This window comes from Bos grunniens, chromosome 4, assembly GCF_055505025.1.
Source record: "Bos grunniens cultivar Pamir isolate PY7600 chromosome 4, Bosgru_T2T1.0, whole genome shotgun sequence".
NCBI classification, from domain to species: domain Eukaryota; kingdom Metazoa; phylum Chordata; class Mammalia; order Artiodactyla; family Bovidae; genus Bos; species Bos grunniens.
Window position 1 is genome coordinate 12,081,290 of NC_141168.1, and position 12,295 is coordinate 12,093,584.

The 12,295-nt window shown below is 41.0% G+C and overlaps 1 protein-coding gene across 22 annotated transcripts in view; it reads left to right on the forward strand.

Moving 5' to 3' along the window:
• The window catches only part of TPK1 (thiamin pyrophosphokinase 1), a 391,983-nt gene that overhangs the window by 44,084 nt on the left and 335,604 nt on the right, over nucleotides 1-12,295 (forward strand). The window lies entirely within an intron of this gene.

Genomic DNA, 12,295 nt, shown 5'->3' on the forward strand with positions numbered 1-12,295 from the left:
TCCTACTTAATATAGATTTTTCCAATTTTGTGCTTGAAGGCTCTTTTGGTCCTTAATATTTTAATGTCTGTCTTGTAAACAGCATACAGGTTAGCTGGGTTTTAATTTTATATCCAGTCTGATAATCTCTTTGAACTAGAGATTTTACTTTGTTTCTTGACTATGATCACTAATTAAATTTGGTTCATTTCTGAGTTTTTAAGTATGAACGTTCTTATGTGGGTGTGTGTTTTTATAGTTTTAAATTTTGACGAGATATTTACAAGAAGTTGTAAAAAAAAAAAAAGTTATTCAGGGAAATCCCATGTACCCCTCACCCAGTTTACCGTAATGGTAGCAGCTGCATTTATATAGTATGTGTTAGAACAATACCCAGACTGGGAAATTGCCAGAACTCTTCATGGAACTGAATTCAGATTTCGCTAGTTTTACATGCATTCCTCTGTGTGTGTGTGCGCATGTGCGCACATGTGTACTCGTGCAGTTGTGCTCATGTGTACGTTTCTGAAACCGCCACCAGATTCAAGATGCAGCCTGTTCATCAGCACAGGTTCCCTCGCACCAAACCTTCGTAGCATCATGTACCCTTCTCTCCCTCTCCATCCCTAACTTCTGGCATCTACTCATCTGTTCTCTATCTCTGTGATTTTATTTTGGTTTTATATAAGCGGAACCATCCATTGTGTAACCTTTTGAGTTGGCCTCTTTTCACTCAGCATGAGTGAAAATGGATTCCTTTGAGATCCATTCGAGTTGACTATATCAATGGTTCATTCCCTTTTATTGCAGAATACTGTTCCATGGTAGAAATGCCTCTTCATTTTGTTTCATCATCTCTCCCGTGAAGGACATTTGGGTTACTTTCAGTTTTGGGTTATTGCAATTAAAGCTGCTATGTACATTCGTGTACTGGTTTCTGTGTGAGCGTTAAGTCTTCCTGTCTCTAGGATAAGTGCCCAGGAGTACAATTGCTGGATTATATGGTAGTTGCATTTTTTTTCTCTTTCTGTTGCTGTAGTCTTCCAGAGTGCGTGGTCTTCCCAGCGTTGTGTGAGTGATCCGGTTTCTCTGCACTGTCCCGGGCATTTAGTGGCATTGTATTGTCACTGTTTTAAATTCTAGGAATTCTGACAGGTGTGTGGTGATAAGTCACAGTGGCTTCAATTTGCATCCCTCATAGCTGATGGTGAATTCATTTGCTTATTTGCTGTCTGTACAGCACCTGGGGAAATGTCTATTCATGTTTTTTTTTTTTGCTCATTTTCTAATTGGTTTTGTACTGTTGAATTCTGCGGGTTCTTTCTGTATTTTAGATACAGATTCTTTGTGAGGTACCTGGGTTTCAAATATTTCTCCTAATTGTAGCTTGTCTTTTCATTCCCTTAACAGGGTCATTTGCAGAGCAAAAGTTCTTAATTTTGACAAGGACCGATTTACCAGTTTTTCCTGTTATATGTCATACATGCCAAGTGTTATTTTTAAACCTCCTCACTATTCTACTGTCTCTAGGTATTTTGCTATAATTCTTATTTAATTGTATTCCGCTTTTCTCTTTGAGACGTTATGTACCTTGTGTGTATTCTTTTTGTTCTTATTTTAAAATTTCTAACATGTATATTTGACTCAAAGTATAAAGTTAATTATATTTAGCTTCTTAGTAGACTCTAGGATCTAAGAGTATTCTAACTGTACTATCCTGTCTTTAGACTGAACCTACTCTGTTCATTTTGTTGAGTGTTGAGGTGTGCATACTCCCACCACCATCATCTGGCTTCCAGTGCTCCAGCTGCAAGTCTATTATCAGTCTGATTGTCACTCCTTACTGCAGTGACAAAAACCAAAACCCTCCCAAAATCAGCTCCTTCCCCCAAAACACACGAAGCCTGAGACAAAACAAATAAGAAAATCCACCTAGTGAAGGAAAAAAAAAATGTTTATCTTGCCATTAGACTAAATATCAGGGAAAACAAATAAGTCATATGTGGAAGTTTCTTTTAACAGAAATATTCCAGGTAATACGAATAACGGTAGAATTAGAATCTCAACTCCTAATGAGCAGTGCTAGAAGTCAAGAGCAGTTACAGAATTAGAACTTCCACTGCTGATGAAATCATGGATGTAGATTGTGATCATAACGAAAGGAAAGATGTCTTAATCTGTTCGGGCTGCTGTGACAAAACACCGCACACTGATTGACTTACAAACAATGGAGATTTATTTCTCATAGTTCTGGAGGCTGAGAAGTCCAAGATCAAGGTGCCACCATGATCGCCTTCCTGGTTCATAGCTGGTGCCTTTTCACTGTGTGTTCACTGGGGGCAGGGGGCAAGGGAGCTCCCTGGGGTCTCTTTTACTAGGTCACTAATCCTGTTCATGATGGTTCCACCTTGAGGACCTAATTGCTTCCCAAAGGACTGTTACCTACTACACCATCACTTTTAGGGGAGAGGGGAGGCCATCTAAAGGGAAGTGAATGGAAGGCAAACCTGATTGAAAGAGATTTAAGAGACTTATGTGCTGAGTATGTTTGAATCTCATTTGAATGAACCAAGTATAAAAATTTTTTTTTTCATACAAGAGGAAATTTGAACACATGGAGTAATTGATACCAAGCAATTATTTTTTCTTTAAAAAGCTTTTTTTCAATGTGTTGATTATATTATGGTATTGCCTTTTAAAAAGAACTTATCTTTTAGAGATGATGCATGCAGAAATATTTACAGATGAAATGATACCATGTGTATAAGATTTACTTTAATGATGTTGTTTTTGTTGCCTTTGGGTTGAAAAAAATTTGTCAAAGGATGTGAACCTCTCTGATTCTTGGAGTATAAAAGTTACTGCTATCCAGTAGCCCCCTACCTCAGCTGTGTACAGAAGCTATCAATCATGAGCAATGGTTGATAGCAACCTGTCTTTAATGTAATTTTGATTCTTGTTTCCTGGGTTTTGTTTATAATGAGATGTTAGAAATTTATGATGAAGATAACTGGCATTTACTGAGACATATTCCATGGCTACACTCAAAGGCATGTATTTTGACTCTGTAGTTTATGATGTGAATGAAAGTATCTTGTGCTTTATGGGATTGTTAATACTGTCTTCTGGAAGGAAAGAAAATTGGCAGTCATTTCAGGAGTGTTGTTGACACAGACATATGTTTTCTACCCATAAGCCTGAATATGTATTCTTCTGGCATATTTACTATTTCTATAAACCATGGTATTCTTAAACATTTCAGAAATGTGACATCTATAATATTTATCTTCTGCTGATACATTATTTATAGCATAAACTAGAGTTGTAAATTCTTAGAAATATCCATATTAAAACAACTACAAATTCCCAAGAGAATATTTTAGGTATTCATCAGTGCTTGTTTTTAATTCCTAGAATTTTGGAAATAAATCCTTTATAGCCAGTTTTCTAGTGTTCCTCAGCTCTATATGATTTTACTCTGAGTCACTTCATAGCTAAAAACCTAATACTGAAAATTTATAAAGTTCAATTGGCATGATATAGATAATACATTTGTATACCTACAGGTATTGCTGATGCCTGTGGGGGAAGGGCCAAGCAGAGGAGAGTAACATTTCTTAGCTTTTTTAGGAATTTTATGAATGGTTCCATGCAACTGATTCTTGTGCCTACAGCTGGTGTGTGCATGTGTGCTGTGTTGCTTCAGTGGTGTCTGGTAATTTAGTTTTTCTTGATGTTATAAATATTAAGAACCATGAGCAACCTTAGACTACCCCACTTGCAAGCCAACAAGTCGGCTGCCACAGTTTGGTGTATACTGCCAAAAACCCAGGGCTCCCAGATCAGAGATGCAGGGCAGTTATTACTCAGCAACAGCCAGAGCGCAATTCCTCGATCTTGTTTTCCAGTGGATGGTGGGAAGAGGGTCAGGTGACAGCTTTTTTATGCTGTGGGTTTTAATATGAGAGGAACTCAGAGCTAATCAATCTCCAATTTTTTACGATGCGAAGTAAATGCCACGGAAAGAGATACTATATTATACTGGATAGTAAGGAGGCTTGCACTTTGCTTCAGAGCAGACACTGTCTCTTATCTTCCAAACTATCTTGAAAAGTTAGTCTGGAGCAAAAATGTTTGAACACCTCCTTTGCAAGAGAATGACCTTTTGGAAATAATCTACCTTGTTTCTCTACTGTCTTGGCTTCTGATGGATTTTCACAAGATACCCCACTCTGTTGGCCACTGGCTAATCAGATCGATAGGTGCTCTGACCATATCTGTCCAGTTTATGTCATACAAATTAAACCAAAGCATGATCAGTCATACTCCAAAGCAGCAGGATGAGGCCTGAGCTAGACCATTCACTGGTAGTGGACCCAGGGTAGTAAAAATATAATAAGGTTCATCAAGGCCGTCCTGGCCACAGAGCAGCTTGAGCTTTGCCTGCTGACAGAGGCATCTTGTCTGTTGCACTTCTGCAGAGTTGGTGTTGAGACTGAAGAGCTGTGGTACCCCAGTGGACATGGGGTTTCAGCCTGGCTGAGAGCTGCGTGAGCCAGTGCCTTTGCTTCAGGGAGCAGAGTTGGGGGATAGTTTCCCCAGGGGCATAGTTGTCACTGCTTCATGAAGAGCTGAGGTGCTGCTGTGAACAGGGTTGCCAGTCCTGGTTTGTAGATTAGTCCATATTAAGTACCTCATGGAGTGCTCAGGTGTGGCACCTACTGTTTCTGGAGCCCAAAGAGTCCGGTAAGATATTGGGACCCTTTTGATGATGGGGAGCCTTGACTGCCAGAGGCACTGAGGTGATCATAAATCTGCCTGCTTAGCCCCAAGGAATGTAACTGGAGAAAGCTCTTGATGTTGTGAGGGTTTCTAGGCCGCCTTCACAGGCAGAAGTGTGATAACACCCCTGGCAGCGCTGGGAGAGAGAGCCTTCTGACTTGGTCACTAACAGCATCTCTTTGACAGTGAAGTGAAGTGAAAGTCGCTCATTTGTGTCCTACTCATTGCGACCCCATGGACTCATCCATGGAATTCTCCAGGCCAGAATACTGGAGTGGGTAGCCTTTCCCGTCTCCAGGGAATCTTCCCAACCCAGGGATCAAACCCAGGTCTCCCACATTGCAGGCAGATTCTTTACCAACTGAGCCATCAGGAAGACTTCAGGTGTCAAAGGACGCTAAACCCAGACTCCCTTCCCCTCTCCATGGTTGGCAAATAGCCTGAAGAGTTGAGGTTCTCAGGGATGTGCCTGGAGGCCTTACATGTGAGTGCCAGTGGGTGTTGGGCCATACAGGGCCCTGTGGGAGAGGAAAGAAGGTGTTGCTCCTAGTCTGTGGAGGGTTCAGCTATGTCTCAGGGGCAGGGAGGGTCGGGAGGAACAGCTGAATCCAGATAACGGTGATCTGCCCTCAGCCTCCCACTGCCATTCACCTTTCCCTCTGGCCACATGTGTCTGTTGAGATCTTGCTTCTCTTCTGTCTGTTCCGCCCCGCTGCCTCTGAGTCCTTCATGAAGCTGTGATCTTCCTTGTTTCTGCCAGACCTTGGACCTAGACCGGCAGAACAGTTTACGTGTTTGAGGAGCCCTTCGTCACCTGCTGCCCTCTCAGCTGGATCATCACCTCTGGCGCTTGTGGGCCAGGGCAGCACAAGCATTCTGCACGTAATTCCTGCCCTAGGTTCAGATGCAGAAGGGACGGCGACAGTGGAGGGAAGAGCCCCCTGCAAGGTCACCTACTCTTAGCCTTGGAAGGGACAGACATACTCTCTCTTAAGTTTGACTATGCAAAGATCCTTGAAAAGATTGTCTAAAACAAAGGCGGTCAACGCTTCACTCACAAGGTGGACAGAGGTGCAAACCCCTCCTGGAGGACCGTCTCCAGCACCGAGGGCACGGAGCCCTGTCGCCTTCTGCTGTACTCCTGGTTTGGGGCTGTTCTCTGCACTCTGTTTTATTGTCAGTATGATCGCATCTATTTTATGTCTTCGCACATTTGCCCAAATTTTAATTCACTGATGTGACTCTCCTTTAGTTGTTTATGTATCAGGGTTGTTACTTCAAAGTGATCCTGAGAAAGGCCAGTTTCCTGAGGTTGTCTGACTGATAACGCATTCAAATTTCCCTCCATGCTGGCTCTTAGGAGCCCTGTCTTCTGGTTTCTTTTTCACTCACTGTGCCTTCTTGATCTTTGCTAACTCGTTTTAATGTCTCTTAATGTAATTTTACACTCTTCTACACTCTGCTATTCAGAGGAGGTTTTACATTTATTTATTTGAAAATAAGATTGCACGTCTGTTGTATGGCACTCAACATCTAGCCCCTGTGGTTGCAGAAACAAAACAGGTAAGACGCCCTCTCCGTGATCGTCTTACTCCGCTAGGGGTGTGCTTAGTGTTGCATGTTATAGCCTAACCACAGCTTCCCGAGAGCAGCATTATCCTTCCTCCTTCTGGGGAGCTCTGACATCCCCTGGTGGGTGGTCTACTTTACCTTTGACTCATGCCTCAACATCCCATGTCCCCCCAAAAATACACACGCACATGCACGCTTGCCAGGATCTGGCTCATCTGAATCGCTCATGAAGAGGAAAAGAGTCATGAACATATGTTTTTAAAGAGTACATGACCTCTCTTCCTTAATTTGTTTGTACATTTATATATATGGCATTTTTTTAAGGAGCGTCATTCACAATGTTCCTTAGAAATCAGCGACTCAGTAACTTTCTCTGGAGGCCACAGCCAAGTAGAAGTTGTGAAGGGAAGTTATAGCTACATACGTTCTCTTAGTGTAAAATATTTTATCCCTCCCCCTGCCCATTAAAAAATGGAGATCTTTATTTGTATTTTATTTAAGCCAAAGTGTGACTGTCTTCTTAGAGAAGCGGTTTTGCATTGTCCTGGTGATTCTGGGACAGGTCTCAGTTACTGCAGGAGGTGGCAAGCCCGCTTGGGCATCAGGTAGTGCCTGTAAACTGGATGGTGGCACACGCGCACCCTTGAGATAAATGTGACTTATTTAAATGTTTCAGTGCTGGCTTTTTTTTTTTTTTTTGGTTGTTGTTGTTATATGGATACTTCCAGTGAAAAGATAGCAAAAAATACATTTTTTATATTCAAAAAGCATTCTAAGAAATTAATAAAATTATTCATCCCAAAGAGGGGAACTGGTTGGTAGGAGACCGGAGAGAATGACTTATGTTTCACTCTATATCCTATCATATCTCTTAATATTGATTCCCAGTACATGAACTACCTACTCAAAAGTAAAATTGGGAAAAGTTCTTAGGAGTTTGAGTTGGGGACAATTCTGGGTTATTTCCATGAGCCTTTGCAACTCTTAATATTTGTTGTTGCTTATGCATATCCAGTGGAGAAGGCAATGGCACCCTACTCCAGTACTCTTGCCTGGAAAATCCTATGGATGGAGGAGCCTGGTGGGCTGCAGTCCATGGGGTCGCTAAGAGTCGGACACGACTGAGTGACTTCACTTTCACTTTTCACTTTCATGCATTGGAGAAGGAAATGGCAGCCCACTCCAGTGTTCTTGCCTGGAGAATCCCAGGGACGGGGGAGCCTGGTGGGCTGCCGTCTATGGGGTCGCACAGAGTCGGACACGACTGAAGTGACTTAGCAGCAGCAGCAGCATGCATGTCCAAAGGAAAGGAAAACACACAAACACACACACAGAAAATACTGTTATTATACAGAGTGGAATTTGTCCTAAAATTCAGTATAATAGTGCTAAGAAATTGACTACATTTCAAACCTTACATAGTTCTTGGAAGATCTTGAGTATATATTTACAGGATATGTTTAAATATAATGCTTTTTAAAATTTATTCTTCCAGATTTTTGCAGCCTTGGCCCCACAAATGGCATAGCAGACAGAACATGTTTATTTAACAAACAAAAGAAAATGATTTTTTTTTTCATACCAACTAGTGAAAAGAAACTGGCCCTAAATTCTTCAGTTTACAGATATTTTTTTGGATTCATTTTGTACTAATAAATCTGTCTTCAGAGAACAAAATTAATTTCCCTTGGTTGTAATATCTTTACCAAAAATAATAATGAGCACTGTAGGTGTTCAATATCAAATACCAACTAGTAATGAACTTTGGACAGAGAGGTAGATGGAATATAAGAGCAAATCAAGTGTCTCACAGCTGGCTGACTGTGAACAAATTCTGAATAGAATAACTCAAATAATTGAGTATATGTTTGCTTTCAAAAAGGAATTGGGAACCTGTTAACCAGATTCTCAGAAAAACAAAACAAAACTTCATTTCTGCTTAAGGGTTAAGTTTATTTTAAACAGTATCTTTTTGTTATTTATTTATTTATATTTATTTTATAAGTACTACCTTCACCAAGGAGGAAAAAGCTTGACTTGTATTTTCTCAATTTTATTATATTTATTTTTAATGTATTTCCTTACACCCATTTTCTTTCCTATTTCCTGCTTTGTCATTTTGCCTTTTTGGAGGTTTCCTGAATGTATCTTTTGTATCTATAAATGGCTTTTTCAAAGACTGTGTTGTTTACTGATTGTATTGAATTTGTTTACTTTTAATGTGTCTGTCTACTCTCTCCCTTTATTGCTTTTTTCCTTTCTCCCTGCCATCTTTTGTAATCCTCATAATATCCTCCAATCTCTGAGGGTATCTATTAAAGAAGCTGTCATTTTCACTCCTGCATGTCATCTTGAGGTGGTTGTTTTATAATGTATTATTTTTTCTTCTTTAATATTCTTCTCCTTTGAACTTTTTAAGAAGATTTATTTAGCAATGAAAGACATCCTGGATTGATCCCAGGGACAGAGGAGCCTAGTGGGCTGCCGTCTATGGGGTCGCACAGAGTCGGACACAACTGAAGCGACTTAGCAGCAGCAGCAGTTTTCCTTTATGCTTGTGTGGCTTGTTTATCCATACAGATTCTCCCCTGAAGGAATTCTTCTCAGTTGCAGGCCTCGTGATTGGAGATGGATACATCAGAGAGGAAATGTGAATTTTCATTGCTAGCAGTGGAGTGTTTGAGAAGGTCCTTATTAAACTTGAGCCCTGAATGGGGTTCAAGGGCATGAGATTTTCCCTTGTTTACTTCTTAAAATAGTTTTAAATTTGAATCAATTTTATAATTAATTTTATTCATATACAATTTTTAACTCGACGGTTTGTGGTAATTGTATGTTGAACAGTGGATGGACATAATTTAACTCTTTAGATAAATACTAATTTTAGTAAAAAATTTTAGGATAGATTTGGCCTCAAGGCCACACAGGCCAGTCTTAGTTTTGCTCTTACTTTTTTATTTCTCTCATACAATCTTATGTTAATCATCTGCCTCCTGCTAGACTCGGGAATGTCTGAGCACAGGTACAATGTTCTATCTCCAGTACCTTTATGTCAAGCTCATTAAAATTGCCAAGCACTATAAAAGATGTTGAGAAAGTTGAGACTCAGAAACTGACTTTGATAAAGCTTATAGATGTCCTAAATGGGCTTCCCTCATAGCTTAGTGGTAAAGAATCTGCCTGCAATGCAGGAGACCCGGGTTCAATTCCTGGGTCGGGAAGATCTCCTGGAGAAGGAAATGGCAACCCACTCCAGTATTCTTGCCTGGAGAATCCCCTGGACAGAGGAGCCTGGAAGGCTATAGTCCATGGGGTCTCAAGCGTCAGACACGACTTAGCGACTGAAGAGAGAGAAAGAGAGATACCTAAAGAGCATTTACTATTATTATTATTTTTAAAGGTTTTGTCAGTAACTTAGGAAGGGCATTTATTATTGATTGAGTACTGCAGATAAAGGTGTCTCCAGGTTTTATGGAGCCTGTGTTCATTAATTATGGAAGAGTTGGAACCCAAGTCCAGTATTTTATCTGTGTCTGCTTCACCTTGCTGTACAAATGGGTACTGATGACAAAGTGTAGGATAGCTGTAATAGGTGAATCTATTAAGGTTTGTGGTTAGACTCAGTTCATTTGTCTCTGAGATTTTCTCATTCAGTAGTCAAAGATAAATAGGTTTGTGTTTACTCGTTTTATGGCTCCTAATATACATGTTTATCAGTTCTGATGTTTCCTTCCCTTTCTCCCTGGTCTGCCCTGTGATAGTGAGATACAGTATATTTAACCTGGGGATGAGCCCAGTTTTTCTTTCTGTTCAATTATTAGTGTTTTTTTTTTTTTCCTGCCATTAAGCATAATCATTACATGTCTTAACTCTCTGTCACAGAATGTTACCCCAACTTTTTGGGACTCATTTGAACTTCTGTTATATGTAGCTTTATCAAGATCTTGTATAGCTATTTGTCAATTTTTGAGTCATAATTACCTTGTTAAAATTCCTGACCTTGAACTTTTGTGTTTCCTTGTGCTTGATTCTTTGTCTGCTAATCTTTTTGCTTCTTCTATAAAAATTGTACAGAAAAAGAAGGAAGTCCTTGCGTGTCTAACCATGCCGCTATAACAGGTGTTTTATTTTCACTTTCTCCCTGTTACCTAGTAGTAGGTGTCAAAAAAAAATACTCAAACTGTTAAATCATTCAGTAACACTTGTTAAAGTGCAGTAAGAAAGACTTTAGGGAGAGGTCACAGTAATAGGTGTAGGACTACTTCAATGGGAGAGAAATTGAACTCAATGGACAAGTGGGAATTTATGGCCGAGGAGCAGGTTAGGGGTCTGTGGATGGAAAATTACGAAGAAGAAATATCAGAGGGCAATGGGGGGATTCTGGCTAAACCGACCTGACAGGATTCTTGCCGAAGGTTGGCCAGAGTGACCCTTTATCACCAGGGGGATGGTGGAGGAGGAGGAGCCCCATCAGATACTGAGCAGGGTGCGGGGGTGGGGTTGGTTAAATGGACTTAGCAGGATTCATGCTAAAACTGGACAATGCAGAGATGGCCACAGAAGCCCGTAAGTTAGATGTACTTGAAAAAGAGTTGAGGATAGTCTGAGTAGAGTTCAGTCCATAAGAGATTGTTTGTCACAGTTGGCGCACCATTTGCATCAGGAGACTATTTTTATTTTCTTGCTTGCTTGGATACCTTCAAGTTCTTGTAGGTCTCTTTTGGTTTAAAGCAACACACACACACATTTCTGAAAGAGTTTGGGGGTTCCAGCTGCTTTCCTCCCAAAAGCCGGTAAACAAGCCAGGTTGGTGCCTAGGAAAGTTTCCTTTATTTCAGATATTGGCAACTAGTGCGGAGGGTGGTAGACATCTGTTCAAAGGCCACCCCAACCCCCACCCACGGTAACCAGTGGGGCCGGAGCTTGTATAGGCAGATGGAAGGGGCTACATGCAGAAGCAACACAGTTATCTCTAATGGTCATCTTCAGATTGGTCATCAGTGGTCTGACCAGCATCATCTTGGTTGTTTTCAGTTCAGTTCAGTCGTCACTCTGTTGTGTCCGACTCTTTGCGACCCCATGAATTGCAGCACACCAGGCCTCCCTGTCCATCACCAACTCCCGGAGTTAACTCAGACTCACAACCATCATGTCCATCAAGTCAGTGATGGCATCCAGCCATCTCATCCTCTGTCGTCCCCTTCTCCTCCTGCCCCCAATCCCTCCCAGCATCAGAGTCTTTTCCAATGAGTCAACTCTTCACATGAGTTGGCCAAAGTACTGGAGTTTCAGCTTTAGCATCATTCCTTCCAAAGAAATCCCAGGGCTGATCTCCTTCAGAATGGACTGGTTGGATCTCCTTGCAGTCCAAGGGACTCTCAAGAGTCTTCTCCAACACCACAGTTCAAAAGCATCAATTCTTCGGCACTCAGTTTTCTTCACAGTCCAACTCTCACATCCATACATGACCACTGGAAAAACCATAGCCTTGACTAGACGGACCTTTGTTGGCAAATAATGTCTCTGCTTTTCAATATGCTACCTAGGTTGGTCATAACTTTTCTTCCAAGGAGTAAGCGTCTTTTAATTTAATGGCTGTAGTCACCATCTGCAGTGATTTTGGAGCCCCCAGAAATAAAGTCTGACACTGATTCCACTGTTTCTCCATCTATTTCCCATGAAGGGATGGGACCAGATGCCATGATCTTAGTTTTCTGAATGTTGAGCTTTAATCCAACTTTTTCACTCTCCTCTTTCACCTTCATCAAGAGGCTTTTCAGTCCTTTTCACTTTCTGCCATAAGGGTGGTGTCATCTGCATATCTGAGGTTATTGGTATTTCTCCCGGCAATCTTGATTCTAGCTTGTGCTTCTTCCAGCCCAGCGTTTCTCATGATGTACTCTGCATATAAGTTAAATAAGCAGGGTGACAATATACAGCCTTGACGTACTCCTTTTCCTAT